Source organism: Accipiter gentilis, chromosome 13 (genome assembly GCF_929443795.1).
Source record: "Accipiter gentilis chromosome 13, bAccGen1.1, whole genome shotgun sequence".
In the NCBI taxonomy this organism is placed as follows: Eukaryota; Metazoa; Chordata; class Aves; order Accipitriformes; family Accipitridae; genus Astur; species Astur gentilis.
In genome coordinates this window covers 486,656-507,657 of record NC_064892.1, presented here as the reverse complement: position 1 = coordinate 507,657, position 21,002 = coordinate 486,656, and the positions used below count along the sequence as shown (strand labels likewise).

Genomic DNA, 21,002 nt, shown 5'->3' with positions numbered 1-21,002 from the left:
AAAGTGCTGCTCCTCCAAAGCTTTTCAAATGAGTTAGCTGTACTTAGTGCTCATTTGAATTCTGGCAATTACTCAATGATTTCATTATGCCTGTTAATGGGATTTCTAGGAAAAATATTATTATGTGGAGACCAAAAGCCATTGTGAGCTGAAATGATACTGAAATTAGCACTAAAAGTTCAAATTCCTTCTCCAGTAAAATAGGTATTCCTTTTACTAGCAGCTGGGTTTACCTTGAATGTAAATTAAGGCTGCTTGGAATCTACAATTTACACAACTTACTGCTTCATATAACTCCAAGGAAGTCATTGAATTACAGCAGGCATGTAGCTTCCTACTATATTTACATGCAAGCTTTAATGGACACTGGGAGACTTCTTGCTCTTTTATTAATTTCTGTTTAATTGTGAACACTTTTTTGTTCAGTCTTAATCCTAGCTGAAAGAACTATGTCTGAACTGTCTATTAAGCTTAAACTATTTTAGCCAAATTTAGGCTAGTTTTCATTAGTAATTGCATAGCCTGAATTAAGAAGTATTCTTTTAACAAACTTCTAAGTATCTTTTAATGAGATAAAACTCAAGTGATAGCATTTGTCTACATAAGTAGTCCTTGAATGTATTTCACACTGCTTTTGCATTTTAATAGCACTTAGTATAACATTTCCTTCTTATTTGTTCTTCGCTTACTCTGTAAACAGTCATTGACCAAAAAAAAAAAACCACCAAAAAACTGGAAACTGGCATCCAAGTGTCTGTAATCCCCGCAGAGTGCTCTAACCAGTCATACACAGAAATGTGCTTCTTTTTCTTTCTTCTTTCTTGGAGAATCCTCAATTATTTTCTGGGGGAAAAAGAAGAGAAACAACTTGACATGCCAAATGCTGCCTCTTCTCTCCAGGACTGCTGGGTGATTAAGACACTCTTGAAGATGTGTCTAAGGATCCTAATCAGAGAACTTGTGTCTCCGAAACCATCAGTGAGTATCTTAATCACAAAAACCTTGACAAGAAAGGGAAGACACCAGCAGTATTTCTACTTGAAAGACTGATCTCTGCCTGGGTTCAGGAAGAAAGGAGAAGAAACCCAGGATCCAGTTGTCAACCCAACGGGGGTGATGCCATTTCAACATCACAGTGCATTCAGCACGTGTCGAGATGCTGCTACGGGGAGCGGGGGGCAGCTCTCCTGCAAATCCTGGACCATACCTGCAAGCTCTGTGCAGGGACCTCAAGCACTCTGAAGAAATTAAACCAGGACTAGACAAGAAACAGTAATGTTTAGGCCAAAGAATTGCTTTCCTAGAGGTGAGTAGTGGAAATTGTTTCGCTGTTGGTTAAGCCTAGGTAGCCAAGTCTTTAAAAAAATCTCACAAGGAGCTGCAGTATCTATCTAAGCATCCTGGATCTCAGTTTTGTAGCCTCAAAACTGAGCGCTGCTTGGCTGAGAAAGCCGAAGTCCCTTCTGGAGCAACACCTAGGTGTTTTAATGAGATACTTTTAGCCAAAAGCTTCAGCAGATTTTCATATTATTTTTATTTTAAGGTTACAGTTGAGATGTTAAAAGGTTTCCTGGTGAATAGTAACAGTTACTCAACTGCACTAACTTCAATAAATAAAATTTTAACCTTATTAGCAGGCATCCCTAGAAGTGTTTCCTCGTAGTCCTGTCCTCACATACATTATGTTAGACTAAACAAATTTTTGCCTAGAGGCAATGAGGACTTTTAATCAACCAAACCATAAATGTGCCCAGAGGCTAATCTATAAATACTATTATGCTCTCTGTACATGTTAATAATAAATAAAAAAAATTAATACTTTCAAATTTCAAAACTTGATTCTTTAAAAACTAACTACCTGTTGCTGTCATGATCTATTGTCACTGCACACAGCATATAATATGTAGCAACATTCCATCACTAACTTCAGAACAAAAACAACTTTTAGCAAAATAATTTAGGAAATTCTGGGGGAAGAAAGCTTGTCTGGAGGCAGAGGGACAATATCCAAAAATCTTAGGCCTCTGTGACTCCACTGGCATATGTTGTTTCACTGGACAGGCCACGTAGTTGTTCTCTTTAAAAATGAGAACTGCGACTGCTTGTAGACACTGGCAGATAGGGGCAGGAACCAAAAAGGTGGATCCAGGTAGAAGCTGGGGGCTCAGAATCTGATAATTTGTCATAACTGTTTCTGATCGATAGCATTTATATTGAACCAAAAGTCAGTTCAAAAGTGAGACTAGAGGGTTAAAATATTGGTAACTATGCAAGTTCTCACTGTTGTACACAGGCAAATAGGAGTTAACATACATGTATTTCACAGCTACAGCTTAAGGGAGCTTTCTGTCTAAAATTCCCAAAAGCCCAGCACAAACCTGTTCCAAGCCAAATTCAGAGATCATACAATTAAGAAATGGATTTACATCTGCTTTAAAACTGCTACATCTTAAACCTATCTATCTCCCACGTGTAACCTGTCCTGACTTGCCCAGCAGTTGCAGTTCAAAGAAAATCAACAAGCTTTGCCTTGAGATTCTGCAAATCTCACTGTACAGCCAGTTCGCCCAGCTTTTCTTCCAGAGCATCCAGCTGTATCCATAGATCTCCCGCTGAGACTGAGCATAACTACACCTGTCACAGTCCACCGGGCTATCAACATCCCTGACACCACTGCTTCTTTTACAGATTGCGATTTGCTTCCTATCGTTCCCAGCCTCTCCTTCTTTCTCTGCTTGGTTCACTTGTGTTCATCGGAAACTTCATTACAAAAATCATCTTGTATATACCTGTGTCTTTAGTAGCGTGATTCTGAACTAGCCCAGTCCAGAAAGGAATTCCCAAAGTTATTTATCATAAGCACCACCAAGGTGTATGAAAGTAAATAAAAAATGGAAAAACAAAGCCAGGATTTCCCTTTTTGACTGTAGAATAAGACCTGACAGTCAAACACAAGTAACTCTAAGGAAACAAAAAGGTGACTTTGGCTGTGTTTTCAGAATACGCTGAAATTAAAGTTCATTACTCAGTCTGAGAAACCTAGAAAAATTAACATCTGTGTGCTAGCATTTTTTTCTGGTTATGCGCAAAGGCCGACTGACATCCTCCTGACATGAGACAGACGGCGCAGTTGAGAGCGGAAGGGCTGTGGCACCTGCAAGACTTGGACTCACTAGTGTAAACTTGGCTGACCCTGCGCCAGTTAGGATAGTCCTCTAAAAGACTGACCGACTGGAGTTTGTTGCGGCAGTTCTCCGTGGAGCATACGTGGAGTACCCTTTGCAGGGAAATTGCATCAATATACTGAGGGCAAAATAGGAGACGCAGGAGGGGGATAAGAGAGATTTGGGCATTTAGCATAGGTGGGGGTAGGGGAGAGGCACTGGAATGGGGTCTCCCTCTTCTTGGCAAGTGCTGAAGCTGCTCCAGGCAGCCAGCGGGAGCAGAAATTCACCTCGGCAATATCGGAGACTTTATCGGCACAGACAGCTAAAAAAACCTGCCTTGTCCTCTTCCTAGGACAAATTCATTCACAAGTAACTCTGTTGATTTAGTTGAACTGCAGAGAGGATATAAAAAGCCTGAAATTCCTGCCTAATCCTGTATGATTTATCACCTCTGGGAGCTCTTCTGATGAAGGAATACAAGTCCCTTTTGTTTTCTTCCGTTATTCATTAGAAAGAATGCATATGAATAACAGTGTGTTATTTATTTTCTTGACATTTTTTAAAAATTCCCTTAAATGTGCACGGCTTTTTGTTATGTCTCAGTTGAGAGTAGGGCTTTTACTGTCTCATTTTTCCCATTTGTGCTGGTTTTGGCTCAGCGAGTTAGTTTTCTTCATAGTAGTTAGTATGAGGCTGTGGCTTGGATTTGTGCTGAAAACAGTGCTGATAACACAGGGGTGTTTTAGCTGTTGCTGAAACAACAACATTTTATATTTTCACCTTTAGATTCTCAAGAGTTGGACTCTGTCACTTTATGCCATAGGTGGTTTGCTATCAACAATGTGAGGCATTAATTAAACTAATTATTCACAAGTTGGGCAAAAAGTAGCTCTTTAGGTGGACTGCCCTGAGTATGACAGAAGTCCCTAAGGAACCAGCACTGGCAAAATTCTGAGTAATGCACCACTGAAGATGCTGACTTCTCTGGACCTATAAGGGAGGGAGGGAAAAAGAGACAGAAATTCGTATTTATTTGTTCTGAAAAAGAAAAAGGAGTGTACCTTGCTTTCATTACTTACATAAAAACCACCTAGGTCTGTCTTCCCTCTAAGGCCAGTGCAATTCCTCATATTTCAAATTCGATGTAAACCAGACTGTTCTATTGTGCTGCCTTCCCAGGCAGCAATAATCTTCAAGTAGCTGTTACCCCTTTGTGCTACACTGACATAAAGATGGGGGCACCAGAACAAGGCAAAGACCCCAAAGGGTCCCAGCTGACAGAATCTTCTAATATCTTCATTCATTTTTTTTTTAGTGTTTTTCATTAAGTAAGGAATGTCAAGTTTGGATGTAACCAATCAGATAGCAAGTGACCTGGAAGAGGGAAGTATTCAAAGCAACATTAAATTTGCATAGCATGATAGAAATTTGTTACTAAAGACATGATTCTAAAACTTTCTTCCCTTCTTTCTTACACACAAATAAATTGCATCTTCAAAGAACACCCCACTATATTGTTCATGTGGTTTGGGGGTCTGCATGCGTACTTCTGTATGCAACGGAAGACAAGGCATTCTGTTGAAGAAAGGAGAATCTCTTTTCTCAGTGTCTGATTAATCAAGTCCCACAGATTGATGGAATAGAAGTATTACTGTTTTCTTAATACTGAAATTGCACACAATCCATAGTGACCATACGTGATTTTAATATCCATGCAGCTAGTTAATAATGATAATAAATAATCAAATTTGGAGCATTTACTGCTAATTTTCATTTAATTTTACCAAGAATTACACAATAGATGACACAATGGTAAGGAACTCTTAACTTAAAGGTGCAAAGTGTTTAAAAAAAAAATTAATTAAAAGACAGATTTCTTTTTTCCATTTTCAGTACTATTAACCTCAGACTCTGACTTTTTGTTTATGCTGTCCTCTGGCATTTTCCTTCTTGCTCTGTCCTTCTTGCGTCCCCCTTGACAAGATGTCTAAAATGTTGCATTTGGTGTTCTCCATTAAAAATTCTAAAATAAAAGTTTACGTAAATGCATTTTGAAGGAAAATCTGGTTTTCACTGCAAAGAGTTTCTAGTAAAGTTCAGTGAATAAATAAACAGTGGGCACTATCTAAATATCATGTTTTGCAGAAATGATGCAAGGGCTTTAAAGATGCAAAGTGCATCTACACCATGTTTATATATTTGGCCTTCTCTTTCAATGTTATCAAGTTTCTCAGATGAAAAACAACTGCTGTCAAGCCAGTAAAAGCCCTACAACTTATTATTCAGTTGGAAAATTTGTCTCCCTACGAATTCACATAGAAATAGCAATAAAGAGTAGAATTTTAGGCTGATTCCAGGAAAATGCTCTGTGTGCTGGACCAACAGGGCTAAAAGATGTTCTGTTTCACCGCTCCTCTCCAATATATCCTGCAGCTATGCCTGATTTTGTGGTGGGGTTTAGAGACTGGATCCCGTAATAAAAGTGTTCCACAACTGTTTTCATACTAGTCAAAATTTAAAATAGTGAACAAGCACTAAGGCACATTCTCCAGAAAACCTTCAAAACTATTGCTAATATGTAAGTGGATGTAAAAGGCTATTTTAAACATTATGAAAGGAAAGGGAAAAGGTCATAACTTCCATATAGCTATTAGCAAAAGCACAAGAAGCATCAATAAAAAGTACAGCTACAAAATAATGGAGCAGAGAAAAATGCCAGCTTAACATGTAAAAAACCCCAGCATTTCAACATTGTATTTTAAGTCACGGGCAAAGATGTTGCCGTTTGGACGCTGCATGCCTAATAATAGTGAAATTAGATAATTATCTAGCTGAGAAATAGGCAAGTTTTCAAATGTCCAGATGGTTCCACCACCCACCTCATTTAGCAAAACTTCCTTTATTCGCACTGCTCTAACATGCTGCCCATTTCCTCAATTTGTACCCATTAGCTGACACGAAAAGGGCTGAGCTCAGAAATCAACAGGCTCTGACAGGAATCAGTTCCCAGGGGCCCTCTTAGAAGAAGCAGGATTTTAACCAATATGTTGCCCAGGAGACAGATGTAGCAACTAAGTCCCTATCTGAAGTAATATTAGTGAAGGAGGTGAAAGGATTTACAGTACAAAGACCTCTTAATATTCTCGGTAAGCTGCAAGGAATGATCTTTAGCCCATGGGAAGACGAGCGCACGGGCTCAGGATCGGAACGCTAACGTCACTTATTTCCCATTAGCGAGTGAATAAAACTCCCACGTGGATCACTCCAAGTGATCCAACGGCAAAATGTGGGGTTTTATAGTCCGGCAGATATAAGGGGCAAGATCAGGATTACGGCAGCTTCGAGTCAGGGCAAACATCCGAGGGTTGGCCGGGTTCTGGGGAGAGGTGGGCTTGATGTGCGATGTATGGGTCACACGTACGTACGGAACGTATGCAGCCTTCTGAGGGCAGAGGCGTGCAAGGCGTTAAAAGGTAGGGCAGGTAGGAATGAACAGACAAGGTCGTCTTACAGATGTCATCTTCCAAAGTACCAAGAGATGCTAACTTCTAATTAATTTTATGTTTATGAATATTACATCGGGGCGTGCCCAATTAGGTCTGTATTTTCACTAACACTTCTCTGATTAAGCTGGTGATCCTAAAAGGTATTCTAAAGCATCATTGCTTTAACTGCCTTTAAAACACGAGTGTTCATTATGCCAGAATGGCAAAGAGATCACTTTATTTAATTTTTAGTATGTGGACAACAAAGAATAAATAAAATGTTTGGAGTTTTATTTTGTTACCGTGAAAGCAATCAGCAAATAATGAAAGCTTCATTTCAAGGTCTTTAATGGTAACTGCCTCGGAGAGAAATGTAATTCACCTGACACTGAACAACAAAGCTGAGATGCTGTGATGACTGTATCTATTACACAGCCTGGGAAACATATTAGATAATTATCTGTAGGCATAATGATTTCCTGACAAAACCTAAATTAAAATGGAGTTGCTACTGAGAGTACATATTAGTAGTTTAAGGTAAATTACAAAGCTGGCATTTTATAATTATGCTTAAATCTTGCATTTTAATCTAAGACATTGAGTGAAGGTTAAAAGAAGGCCATACATGTTGCAGGGCAGAAATCCAGTGAGGGGACCAAAACCACCTTACTTCGAGGATGCCACAGATCGCCAAAGAAATAGATTTGTGCATTGAAATCTAGTGCCTACACGGCATCAGATAGCAAAAAATTCATTTTGCTTATAAGTGGATGTGTCAAACTATCAAACTTTTCTAATATAACATAAATAGGGGACGCTTTGGAACTGACAGTGTATCAGGCAGTACTGGGTGACAAATAATCAAATCTTTAATAACTACAAAACTAAAATCTTAATCTAAAATCTTTAATAACAAATAATCTAAAATCTCCTAAGAACAAAATTTGCATTGGGCACCCTTTAGAGAACAAAGATACAACTCTGAAGAAGAAAAAGGGGAAAAATACACAGGAAGATTAATATTTACAAGCCTTAAGAGTAGCAGAGGAGGTTGATCTGACCTGCAGAATATAGTCAATGTAGAATACTGAGCTGATGGATGCTTTCAGTTACTTCTACCTTCTGCTACAGAAGTGGTCAGTAAGAGATTACCAATATGGACGCAATACCCTTAAGAAGAAAATGAAAACAAATGAGACAAATCAATAGACTAAACCTCAAAAGGGAAAGAGCAAAGCATCTGAGGCACTCTAATTTATCTGTCTGTGTTATCAGTTATCTGTTTAGAAAGAGTGGTATATAAATAATATCATCCTTTTTGTCCTTCAGCTATGTCTATTATCCCAGGTAAGGGAGATCTAAGGACGCATAAATTCAGCTCAAAGACAACAACATTTTTTCTTTCATCAGCTTAATAAGTGACTGCTTTTAAAATATTAGTCTTTAGAAAGACTCTTTTGAAATAGATATTCATATATACTTCTTAAAGGATTACATTCTTATTCCTTCATTATGATATATCCATTAAGATGAACTGTCATCGCTTCTAAATACGCAGAAACCTGAAAAAAGTTCTATAGTGATCTCTCACAGATTTCAGAGTAAATATCTCCCAGAAAGTCAAAAGAATAAAGAGGCAAACAAAACTAGCCAACTATTTGTACTTCATTGGTTTGATTGAACAGAATGGGAAAGGAGTGGCAATCAAGGTTTTGGATTATTACAATTTCCAATACTGTAATTTCCAAAGGGATTAAAACAGCTTCAGATTTCATTATATTCCTTTAACTCTTTCCTCCATTTGTTGGAAATTTAATCAGGGAAGTGAAGCTTCATTTACTTTCCTGACAAATAACGGGCAAGGCAACAATACAGTTGCACTCCCTGACTCCTCAGAGTTACCAAATCCCCTCCGCTTGCCTCCCCCAGCTATGCTGGCAACGGCATTTTTTCCTCTGTAACTGGTGAGACATCAGGATGGAAGAAGCACAGATCAAAATATGATAAGTTTCCCTTGGTAAACATTGTCTAACAAACACTGAAGCGTACCTATCAGAAGCCTTTGTGCATTTCTGGTGAAAAACTATAATCAGCTTTAATCTGTACAGTTTCCTTCTTCTCCCTGGCTCGGTAACACTAATACTAGAGCGGCCAGGGCTCAGCAACAAGCTGCTTTGCACAGCTAACACAAATTGCTTGCTGTTGTTTAGCAGCACTGTTTCACTCAACCACGCTGAGGAAACACCCTCCGTTCTCCTTTTCTTAGATTTCAAAATTTACCATCTTAAAGCAAAGGAAAACATCCAGCTGTTAAAATAGCTATTAATTCCATTTTAGCTGTTAGGCTCTTTGGAAAAGAAACTTATAGGAGGCTGTGTAATGACATTTCTCCCTCTTCATATAATTCCTGACTTTCAGCTACTGGGCATCTGGTTTGGCTAATACTCAATTAATATCAGAAAATCATGCCTGTATGAATATGCAATTGATTTTTTTCACTTTGAGGCTGATCTACACGTACCTTTTGCACCAGTTTAATTTTGCTATGAGGAGGCTGCTTTTACCAAATTAATCAAGTAAACCTTCAATTTTAACTACCTAGTGTTAGATTGTCTCTGACCAGAAAAATGTACTTCCACTTAGTTTCAAAATAAGCTGCCCTGATATAAGCACGTTTTACTTTGTGCTGCATTAACAATGTAACGGTATGGTTTTTTACACTCTACAACACATTAACTATACAGCTAGTAGGATAACTAGAAGTACTGTGTAGAGAAGCCTCCAGAAGGCGCAGATTTCGGTGAAATGAAGATGTGCTAGGACAAGTAAAGGCAACCAGACATAGGTAAATATGACTTTGTTATGTAAAGGCATAACTATAAATCACATATTTCACCTAAAAACTGAAATAGACCACTTCAAAAAAATGTTGTGTTCACGATCTTGGTATAGAAGGGGCCTTGGAGACTGCATCTACCTCACCCAGCCCCCAGTTTTCCCAGGATATGCTCCGTGGGTGCATTCTCATTTTCTCAGGGTGACCCATCCTCACAAGTGTGCCTCTTCCCAAGTGTGTCTGGTTCCCCCCGCTGTGTGTTCCTCCAGAAAGGGCTGCAGGGTGCTCTGAGAGGTATCTGGCTCTATAATGCTCTGCAGCATACTCCAGCACAGAAGTACTGATAGCCTCAAAAGGTTATACAGACTCAAAAGTAATATATTTGTGTGTGTGACTCTTGGCATTCTTGTGCATATTTCCCTAAATGAAGAAGTTGTCTACGATATACAGTACTAATAACATCCATCCATTTATCGGTTCATATATTCAAGCACACATTCATTTATTCATGACTAAATCAATAACCACATTTTCTACTTCCACCCAAGCTGAAGAGCTCTTTGTTCACAACTTGAAGGAGAAATTCAAGGACAATGGGTTAATGCAGTTAGAAGGGAGGACAGAGAAGGGCTGATCTAGCTAATGTTGTGCTACACTGAAAAGTACTGGAATGATTTCTGAATATATCACTGATGATAAAAAGCTATATGGCTATATACATACAAGTCAAGCAAAGGCTGTTCCATTTTTCTCTTCCTTGTGTCGCTTTCTCTTGAAGGACAAATGCAGCTAAACCACAGTTTTTTACCTTTACATATAAAGGTTTTGTTGCATTTGATATCCATGAAAACACTGTTATTCTCAAGGTTTCCCGACTTGAGAAGTTTCACTGCAGAGGAACTGAACGAATGCAGAGATGCAATATATTAAAATGCTGGTAATTACAATGGGGTGTTACAGAGAAGTGTGGATTGGGACATAGAGAACAATGAAGTATGGGCTTCACTTTTCAAACACCTTATTTTTACAATTCTAAACATTTGCCCCAAATGACAGAAATACCTAATATACTATTAACACATACACAATCTATAGAATACACCTCAATATAATGTGCGCGGTTCCCATGGCCCAGTTCACATCGTCTTTAATGGATGTCAAGCCAACGCACCCTATCAAATGACTGCACAATCTCTTTACCTCGAAACACGCATGAATACATTCAATATTAAGGACACGACACTATTCAGCCTTCATGGACTTTGCTGAATCAAAATGGGACAATATTTAAAGATGGATACTTTCATAAAAGGAGATTCTTCATTTTCTCGTAAAATTTGAAGCTATCGCAAATAAGCAGAAGAACATAGTTTTGAGCAAACATCACAATATTGCACCATAAGGAAGCTAGGGAGGATAGAATGACGTAGAAGTAGTTTCAGTGCTCAGGACCGTGTACTTAGGAATGCAACCTGTACCGAGGCAAAGTGAAGGACCTGGCTGTTGACTTCACTTAGCAGCAGGAAAGCAACAGCACAATCCTGAATACGAAATAAACAGATGCCTGAAATTCAGAAACTGTTGCTAAAACTTGACAAGTATTTTCTTTTCTGCCAGCAAATAGCTGTATTTGAGTAGAGGATTTGCAGCAGTGGGAGAAGAATTGGCTAGTTACTGTTCCAGTCAATACATACTGTGACTGTTTGCAACAGCAACAATAAAAGAAGCTCTAAATAGTAGTAGAGTGGCTTAATATGCTGAAGAGTTGAACAGTGCAATTTAACCTGTGAGAAACCATACCCACAGCAAATGCCTGGCAAACCTGGTAATGTCCTGATGACAAGGACTGCACTCCTGCTCAGGGAACTGTGCACTGAAATTGCTTGGCACTTTCAAGAAGTAGTCTTCCACAGCAATGAAAATGCACGCCTCCAGTCCCTCCCTGGGAAAGGAACTCCTCAAACAGGCAGAAGAAACCCAGAGAACTCAGAAAACTTCTAACAGTTTTGCGTTTTTTTGTTTTCTAAAGTAGACAGACTACAAAACACATGACCCTGGAGTTTAGCAAGACTGGCAGGCTTGACTGGGCTCTTTTTTCCATCGGTTCACCAAGCCTGATCTGATCTGAGCACGCAGAGCTCCTGGGCTGTTCAGCTTTGTCCAGCCTGTCTTTGTCAGCCAGCTCTTGACGAGCACTCTTAGGGGGTTGTGGCATCTAGGCGGTTAGGAACATTCCCATTAAATCAGACCATCACATTAAAAGCTAGCCTCCCACACAAAAGATTTGACAGTGAAAGCTGGTCTCAAGGAAACCACAGCAGGTTTTTGCACATACGCGGTTTCTGTGTTAACATTTCATTAGAATGTAGGCTGATACAATGGCATGAATGAGAGAAACCAGGCAGCAAAACCCAACCTTCAAATCAGAGCATTCCCATTTTTATTGGGTTTTTTTCAGCATCCTCAGCTCAGCTCTGATGACTGGAAACATTGCTTGGCCTTGGTTCCTTTCCTGCTTTTAAACATTTGCCACTCTCCTAGCAAAATTATGTGAGAAGTTGAATGTTATCTCTGGATGTTCAAAATAAATATTCAAAAAGTTCTGATTTAATTAAGATGCACTTGGAATCTGCCTCAACAAAAGGGAGAAAACACCTGTTTTCATTTCAGCTTCTATTAGTAAACATACCAGATTTCATTTGGGACATATCCCATTTTCATTACTTCTGTATTTAAGGAGTGGATCCTGAAGTAGTGGACATGCAGGGATTTCACAGAAGCCATCCATTGCCTGAAAGAAGCTATATTCTATTACACCAGTTAAGAATCCAGCCCTTTGTTGTTACTGCAGGTGGTAGGTACTTTTTAAGAACACTACGCAGGCTTCTGCAGTTTAGCATCTCAGGGCATGACCAACATACAGGAGATAAAGTGAAGTCTGATCAAAGTTCTGCCTCCTGACCTGAGGTCCGGTGGACAGATGTGGTGGTAAAATTCAAGGTGTGTAAAAATCAGCTTGGCCAATACCACTGGCTCAGTATTTTTAAATGCTCACCCCACTATTCTTACTGGAGTTTCTCATGTTGTAGCAAAGGCGGCAGAAAACGACGTGCCGGCACTGAGGCACTCCTGCTCAGAGAGGGGACAGCAGGGAAGACTCCGCTATCACCTTCTGAACCAGGACTGCTGTTGATGCTCCTTGCTGCCTTTTGTGGTTGGATGTCACCGTGTGTACGCAGGGCTGGTAGTAAGATGACTTTTTCCTACGTAGGGTGTCAAAAATGTACGCGAAAATCCTGCCTTTGGTCCGGGAAATTCAGGGAGTGGTATCACGGACCTTGAATTCGAAATCCCTCTCCTGAACATTTTAACTCTCCAAAGACCTCCACTCAAAATGGTGTCCTACAAATAATTTTCGTTCTGTTCTATAATTTCCATAGCAGGTTCAGACTCAGTGCAAGCTCTAGACTGCTTGAATGATTGCTTTTATTAAAGCTAGCATTTTAAAGCAAGTAGCATCAAAATGTGCTTTATTAAGGCCTTGCACATTTGGACACTCTAGCTATCTAAGCCAAATGTTTCTGTTGTAGGGTTTTTTTAGTTTTGAGTCAACATGAAAATAATGAAACTTTGAAGGTCTCCCTGGAAACAATATCAATTTGGGATTTACAAAATGTTTCAGTATTGTGGATTCATTTGTTTCAGTATTTGTTTGTTTCAGTAAAGGAAAAATGTTTTATTTTGGTAATGTTATATGTATGGCAACACTGTTTGTGTCAACATCACAATCTTGCCTGATTTCTGTTCAACCTGCATATCATATTAAATTTAACACATATTATATACAGTATATATATGAAAAGTAATGCAAAATATATTATTTTTTTAAAAAAATTAGTCAATATTGGCAAATAGATGTGTTATATTATGCAAAGTTACATATTGGATGTTATCAAAATGAAGGTTCGAAGTATTAAAAAGGAAATAAAATTTTCATTTTCCACAGTGTTTGTGTTCTAGATTTATATGAACACTATACTAAGTATTTAATTTCAAGCAATTTTTAAAAATGTGAAAACTTTTGTCAAAATTTCTTTCACTGCTCCATTTATGACAGAAAGATGGAAGTTTGGAAAGAAAACCACTGAGCCTTTTGGATCTCCAACCTGTCTTTACAAGACAGGACAAGCCTTCTCCATAAAAAAGATCATTGCTGACCTGTGTTTCATTATTGGAGTCATTGTGGAATCCTATGTAAAAAATATTTAAACTCTGTCTACATGAGGAAAACTGGAAAAGAATGAAACAGGAAAGGAATGACTACACTAGAAAAAAACACAAAGTATGATTTCTCAAGAAAAAGGATACAACCAATTCCTTCCAGGGGCCATTAGTAGGGAGGCTGCTGAAGAATCTGAGTTGCAATTTGTAAACTGTTTATTCTGGGACCGTAGAAATTTGGGGGTTTGGGCAGATGTAAGCACAATGAGTCCATCTTATTTATGGTCTTTAGTCAGTATAGTTAGTAATGCAGGCATTAACTCCTCAAATTTTAGAAAAAGCCTGTGGAATTACTTTTCCTAACTGTCTCTCTCAGTTTGACCTCATTCTTCACAGAGTCTTCCAGCAATGTTTGTATTATTTAACTTTGCATAAGGATTTACAATGAGGTTTTAATGCTGCTAGTGTCCTGTTCTCACTCTTGTAGCATTGGAATGACTTGCACTTCTTATTAATAACTCCAGAAATATTTGCATTCCATAGATTTTCACTGAGAACAGTGAGCCAACCACCTCTGTTATGGTAGAGTCATCTATGCTACCTTGAAGTGAGAAAAGTCTAGGGTGCACCTGTAACACTCTTGGAACACAGATCCTCAAAACTCAAATCCTTGGCAACCTTATCCTCAAAACTCAAAATCTTAGTGTTTTTTTCTTGCTAGGAAAGAACAGTAGGTGATCATTTTATATGTCTGCTAAAGCAATCCTTACATTTCCAATTGAACAAACATCTTAGAAGGACAAAGGTACTGAAAATGACTTCAGCGTCTGATTACTCCTCTGCACCAGTGCCTGTGGGATCAGGGACTGTGGGTCTGATTCAACAAAATATTTATGTTAGTAACTTTTAAAAAACATTCTTTTTCTTTTCATGAAGTCATCTAATGCAAGATTAATGAGATTTCTACAAGCAATTTCTCCCCCTTACTATAACCCCCTGGTTATTTATAAGCAGTGGAATTAGACACATGTTGCTGCTTTTTCATTGGAATCTTATCTAAGGTCAGTAAAATGTCTCCCAGCATGCAAAGAATATTACCTTTTTTCTGGTTTATTAGTCAGTTCATCCCACCAGTCAGCTTCAGGCTGGAAGGATGGTGCAATGGTTAAAGACCTCATCTAAATCCTGGTGAAAAATGGATGCAATTCTTGTCCGCAAGGCTAATTTGTCGACAAAACTAGTTCCAGTAAGGGAATCAGATGCTATGATACAGAAATTACAATTATGCTGCTATGGTTTAATAGGCTTTTAACCCTTTACTGGGGGGTGGGGTGTCTTACTTTTATACTAATTAAATCCTGTCTGGGAACTTCTTATTCTTTCTTTGTTTCTTACGCCATTCCAAATGCCTTTCCAAATCTTTAGATAAATAAGTTTCAAAGTTTCTGGAACCTTGATATCTCCACTGCTTCTCCAGAATTTCATTACAAACAGTGCACAGGGACACTCAGTACAAAACCTGCTTCAAATAGTGAAAGATTCAGGAAACATTTGGAGGTACAAAGGTGCCTTCCTCGTGGTGCTGACAACGGCCTGAATTACCTGCACTGTTAAATGACCACCACTGCCTTGTAACCTAAACTGAAATTTGTATCTGAATTGGTTTACAAGGGGAATTCGGTAAAGATAATTTTTAAGTATATTAATTTATTTTAAACGTGACCAGTCATTTTTTTATTTAAAGAGCATGTTGCTAACTTATTCTAGGCTCATTTGGCTCTTCCACTCACCCACACCACTAATAATATGGCAGTAAGCAATAGCTCCATGTATTATGCACAGTCCCTAAGGTGAAAAGGTAAAACAACTATGCAGTGCAATAGGAAAACAAATGCAGCGTTTCTCACCAAAATTAAAGGCTGCAGGTGAATTGACAGAATGACTGGGTAATTGTGGCAAAGCTGTCCAAGCTGGCCACCCAGAAATCCACTGAGGGTAAGTCTCGTGTCTCAGCTAATATAATGTATTCTGAAATATCCTTTGATGCAGGCAGATTGGAAGACTTTTTGGGTTTTTTTCTCCTTCTGGCCTGTGCCCTGAACACAGGTCCTCTGTCCATTTCTTCTTTACAAAACAAATTAGCAAGCTCTCTGAAGCAGTGCTGATACTTGGCACCCTGCAACGAAGAGCATAAGCACATTGTCTTGTCCACAGCTTCAACCTTGAGAAGTATCTTGGGTTTACAGCTCACCTCTTCGGCGGCATGTGGCAACTGAAGCAAATAGACAGGAAAGTGTCACAAGGGCGCTGCGACCCACTCCTACCTCACCTAGTTACTGTGAGGAAATAGGACTAATGAATGTTTGTTTGCCCTCAGAAATCTCAGAAATTTCGTGGGCCTAGAACATAGTCCTCTATAGCACTGAAGATACATCTCCAGAAGTGTGTGACTTCTCAGCATCTTTGTGCCTCTCCTACTCTTTTACTCAGATTTAGAGTTTTGAATTTTACTTTGTGTCCAGCTCTACCTAATATGAGGAGGAAGACAACCTGATGCACATTCTTTTAAAAGAAGATTCCCGTCAGGTTTATATAATTCCTCATTAATAACAACACTGTCATTTAAATGTAAAAATCGAGTTTGCTCTGTATGATAGGCGACCATTTATTCATAAGATCTCTGTCTGACTGAATGAAAAACTGTATTTAATGGCGTTCCATTACGATCCCTCTGACAGGTGCAGTATTTTTTCATGTCACTTCCCATTGACTTTGCAGCAAAATATAGATACACAGTACAGAAGTGAAGGCAACCAAACCTTAAATTCAGAACGGAATTCTGTCTGACAGATACATGTAGCAATTCCCCAATACCAAACAGAATGAATAACCCATACGCAGACTCCTCACATCATTGCAACTGATTAAACCTATTGCCAAGCTGATTCTGCCAAGTCCTTCCTGCACAGATTGCCCAAGTCAACTGCTCCTTGTGTATTCTATGTCAGCCTTTAGATTTTGAACCCAGAGAAAATATTTTAGAGTATACATTTGGTTAAGGAATCTGCATAATAACCACGGGCACTGTAATGAGCTGTGTAGCCTGGTTTTAGTCAGCAAGATGTTGGGTTTTGCATAAGGCTTTTACCTGCTTTTCATCTCTGCAGAGAATTTCAGGTACTAACTCTTTGACAGGATTTCCATTTTCCTGCGTTTCTACGTTTCCTTTCTGCTTTTATTTCTAGACACATCAAAGGCATGAATTATGCTTCATATTTCTGAAATGTGTTTTGTTGTAGCATTTAAATTCTAATTAAAGTAAAGTTACTGATTAGCTACATTTAACAGAAATGCAAAATACCTTAATGTCAGTATTTGGAGGAGAGGGGGGCTTCCATGGTAGGATGTTGCAGTATAGTGATTTTATATTTTCTAGCAATATTCTCACACAAGTCACATAAAATACAATTCTTATTCATATGTGCTCTTTTAGAGAGTTACAGGTATCAAACACACAGCAAAGTGAAATTCTGAAAACAGTAGCTGATGGATACATGAAAAACTAACATTGAAGAAATAATACCACAGTTCTTATTTAGAGAGAGCTCAATACATCACATAAAAAATCCATAAGCTTGAAGGCAAGGGCAGTCCATCCTTAAGCAGGGAATCTATTCATCATAACTCACATTAGCTGTGGTGGCAACTGATAAGAGGAAGGACAAAAAAAAAGCTTTATGGTTCTAAGCAAAATATGTAATATAATATACATACATATGTCATCAAAAATCTATAAAACTCTAAGGCGAATTAATTTATACAGACTCTAATTAACTATTATTACTTTTCTCATCACAGCATGAGAGAAAACTTGGTAATTTATCCCAAATCCCAACTAAGCTGAAGGTGAAATGAAGAACTGCTGCATGAAGTCTTGTTTAATAGTCTGTACACTGATTTCAGATAAGTTTTTACTATTTGAAAGTGCCCTTATTTTTTAATACTAGGAATTAGCCAAACTCTGAGCTTATTCTTTCACTCCAGGCAGGCATGGAAAGCATAGCTGTAAGGTAGTTGTAGAGTGTCTTGGCGTCATCTTGAAGCTCAAGTGTTTATTTTCAGTTTTCCTCTCCCTTTCTTGCCTCATTGTCTTTACACCTTACGGGCCAATATCAAAGGCAAGTAAACCTTTCATTCTCCACAAGTTCAAAGCCAGCAGTTTAATCAAGAGCTACCTTTTGGTCAGCATTCAAAGCACAGCCTAGCAAGACACAGCAACGTCATCATACGAATGGCTCGCCAGTTCGGCAGTAAGTAATCAGTGTACACCATGACAACGCTCAAACATCACAAGATGGTTACTGTGCTATGAACATTTACTTGTGAGTTCTCTAAATGATCCATTTTGTACTTCTAAATACTCAATAATGATATCCAGAAAGTACATACTTTCTGCTCCTCTCTGTGCTTTTGTAGTTTACGTTGCCTTTACCTAAATACACTGCACTATGAAGTTCTGTTACCTACTGCAGTTCTTTTTTTCATTATACAAATACACCACTCCTTGATTGTTGAAACTGTCATACGAATAAGAAAGAACCTGAGTCTTAACAGTCACAAAACATTATTTGGAAACCTTAGACCTTAGGGGCAATTTTGCCAAAGTGTAAGTTCAGCTACCCTGGTTTCATTTGGCAAAGAAAAGAATGTGAGAAAATGTACAGTATATTGTATATTACCTGTTATCTGCATATGTATGATGATTGAGCTAGCCATCTTTAGGCACAGAGTACTTAAAAATAGTAATAAAGCAAAATTCTGTCTCTTGGTGCGTGCGTTACGCTGTTCAAACTAGTTGAGTGACAGCTGATGTTATTATCAACAGTAAATTATCAAGTCTTTTTCATACAGTGAAAGACTTTGCAAGATACATGGTAACCAAATAAGGTTAATTTTCACTCCATCAGCAGTTGTTAAAAAAATATTTAAAACCTAATAATTGTCTATTATGTCTTTCTTACATGGTAATGGAAGGAGAGCTTGAATGTTAAGTTTTCCATGCCTTTATTCCTAATACAGAGAAAAGTAAAAAATAGTAGCAGCACAGAAAATTTCTCCCTCCCATCTGCCAAAGTAGGTAAAAGCCACTATTCAGATCATTTCATTTAGGCCTTAATCTTTTCCCATTTTCTACATTTTCTATTCCTGTGAAACAGCAAATGTTTTTCAACTCCATCATTTTATACCAACAAAACACTATAATTTCCCATGCTTCCCTCTCTTTCCCCCCACACCCATCCATATTAATTTTGAATAGACTGTGTGAAATTCACCCATCTGCTACTTCTGTTTAACTTGTATGCTGCTGATTTTACATAGTGGTTGCTGATACTCATTTGAAAAACAAAGACAAGTGCTGGAAGCCTGAATTATCTATCTACTAACAAGCTGTCTGTAAAGTCGTTAGTTTATACAGATTTTAACAGAGAGAGAGATTGAGAGAAATAGAGTACTCCTGACAGGATCCCCTAGCTCTGTTGAAGGTGATTTTTGTTAGTATTTCCCACACAGAAGGAAATAGGAATAAGAAAAGATTATTTAGTCTTAAATGTTTTACTTCATGAAGCCATTATGAATTGGCAACGAAAATCTGATGCTATTAATGGTTGGTTTAGCGCTTTGTGCATACTGATGAAAATACACAACAGTGGTCAAAATTATTTATTTTGGTTTAGAATATCAGATGGTTTTTGTAACATGGAGAACAGATGTTTTTTACATGTATAAAATAAGTGATTAGATAGATAGATTTATTTTTTTTTTTTTTTTTAAGCCGGGGGTGCAATGACTCTGAAGACCAACTATATAGTAAAAAAACTATAAAAATTCCAATTAAAAATGTCATTTTGGACTTAAAAATCAGTATAAGCATGCATATATATATATCCGCACACACATATAGAGTATGTACGTATGCAGTACGCATCTATTTGTTTTCTGTTTTTTTCAGATGTATTTTGATCTGGCTACCAGTTTTATATTGTGGTAAAATCATACTTGCTCTCTAAGTGGTTCTCCCAACTGGCCCAATTCACATGCCCCTAATTGCATATTTTTGGTCCCTATAGCCAGATAAATCAGTACATCAAAATTCTATTACATTAAAACCAGATTAGATTAGACCAAATGACAACAAAAAAAGCTGTTACAGTTAATTAGGAGATTCCAGCTCATTCATTTCTGCTATCAGTAACAGTGATTCATATCTAAATAAAAAGTTATTTGTCAATAAAATAAAAATGAATAGAGAAAGGAATAGAATTGTGTAGCTTCCCTCTTTCTGAAAGACTTTATGGCACCTGATTTTAAAACCATGACATTTTTTACTTAATTAAATGTTCATCTATTTTGTGAAGCTGAATCTTCTCCCAGCTGGGGCAAGAATGCAGCACTGCATTACAAAGTAATGCGGTGATTAAACAAAAAATTATGCATGTGAGGACTATGAATACTTCGGTGAAGTCAAAGTTTACCATTTGCAACCAAAGTAACTTCCGTTAATGCAGTCTGTATGACAGATGTGATAGTTTACAAGTATTTCTAAGAAAGAGGTTTGCACTGTACAGACCTACTCACCAGTATAAAAGGACTTGGAAAAATCATTTAATATTTTTCTTCTCCTAGTTTAGCTGTCTAACAACTATATCATGTTTTGTAAAACTTCTTAGTGGGTTTAATTTTGTCTCTCCCTTATATTCACATTGATTGCAATTACATTATTGCTCCACACCCTGAGTATACCTGATTTTGAAGGGATTTCTTTTTTTTTAATCCAATCCATACTTGAGAATAATTTGGTTTCTCTGTAGTTTCTGTGTTGAAGATTATTATCTTGAAATATAGAATTGAATTAAAGGATTTGGTTTCTAATGGATAAGATGAATTCCACAGCAAACCAGTTTACTGGTGCGAATATATTTACCACCTCTTTGCTTGGAAATCTCTCACAGACTATTCACGATCTGGGATTTTGCAGGTTTGGAAGTACTTTTCTGTCAACAGATTGACTTGAAAAATGAGAAAACGGCATTTCAGAATAACTGTATTCAACAACTTTGTTCACTCTTTTTTTGATGACAATGCAGATGAGAACAAAAAGGACAATCTGAAGTTCCTTGTCTTTTTTTGTTTTATTGGATGCTCTAATTCATGTGTGAGTTACTGCAGTCCTCAAAAATACTGCTATTTTGCAAGTTTTATGTTCTTCACAATCATTTGTTCATCACTTAGAAA

General features: G+C 37.9%; 1 protein-coding gene across 2 annotated transcripts in view; it reads right to left on the bottom strand.

Moving 5' to 3' along the window:
* The window catches only part of NALF1 (NALCN channel auxiliary factor 1), a 479,644-nt gene that overhangs the window by 349,008 nt on the left and 109,634 nt on the right, over positions 1-21,002 (bottom strand). The window lies entirely within an intron of this gene.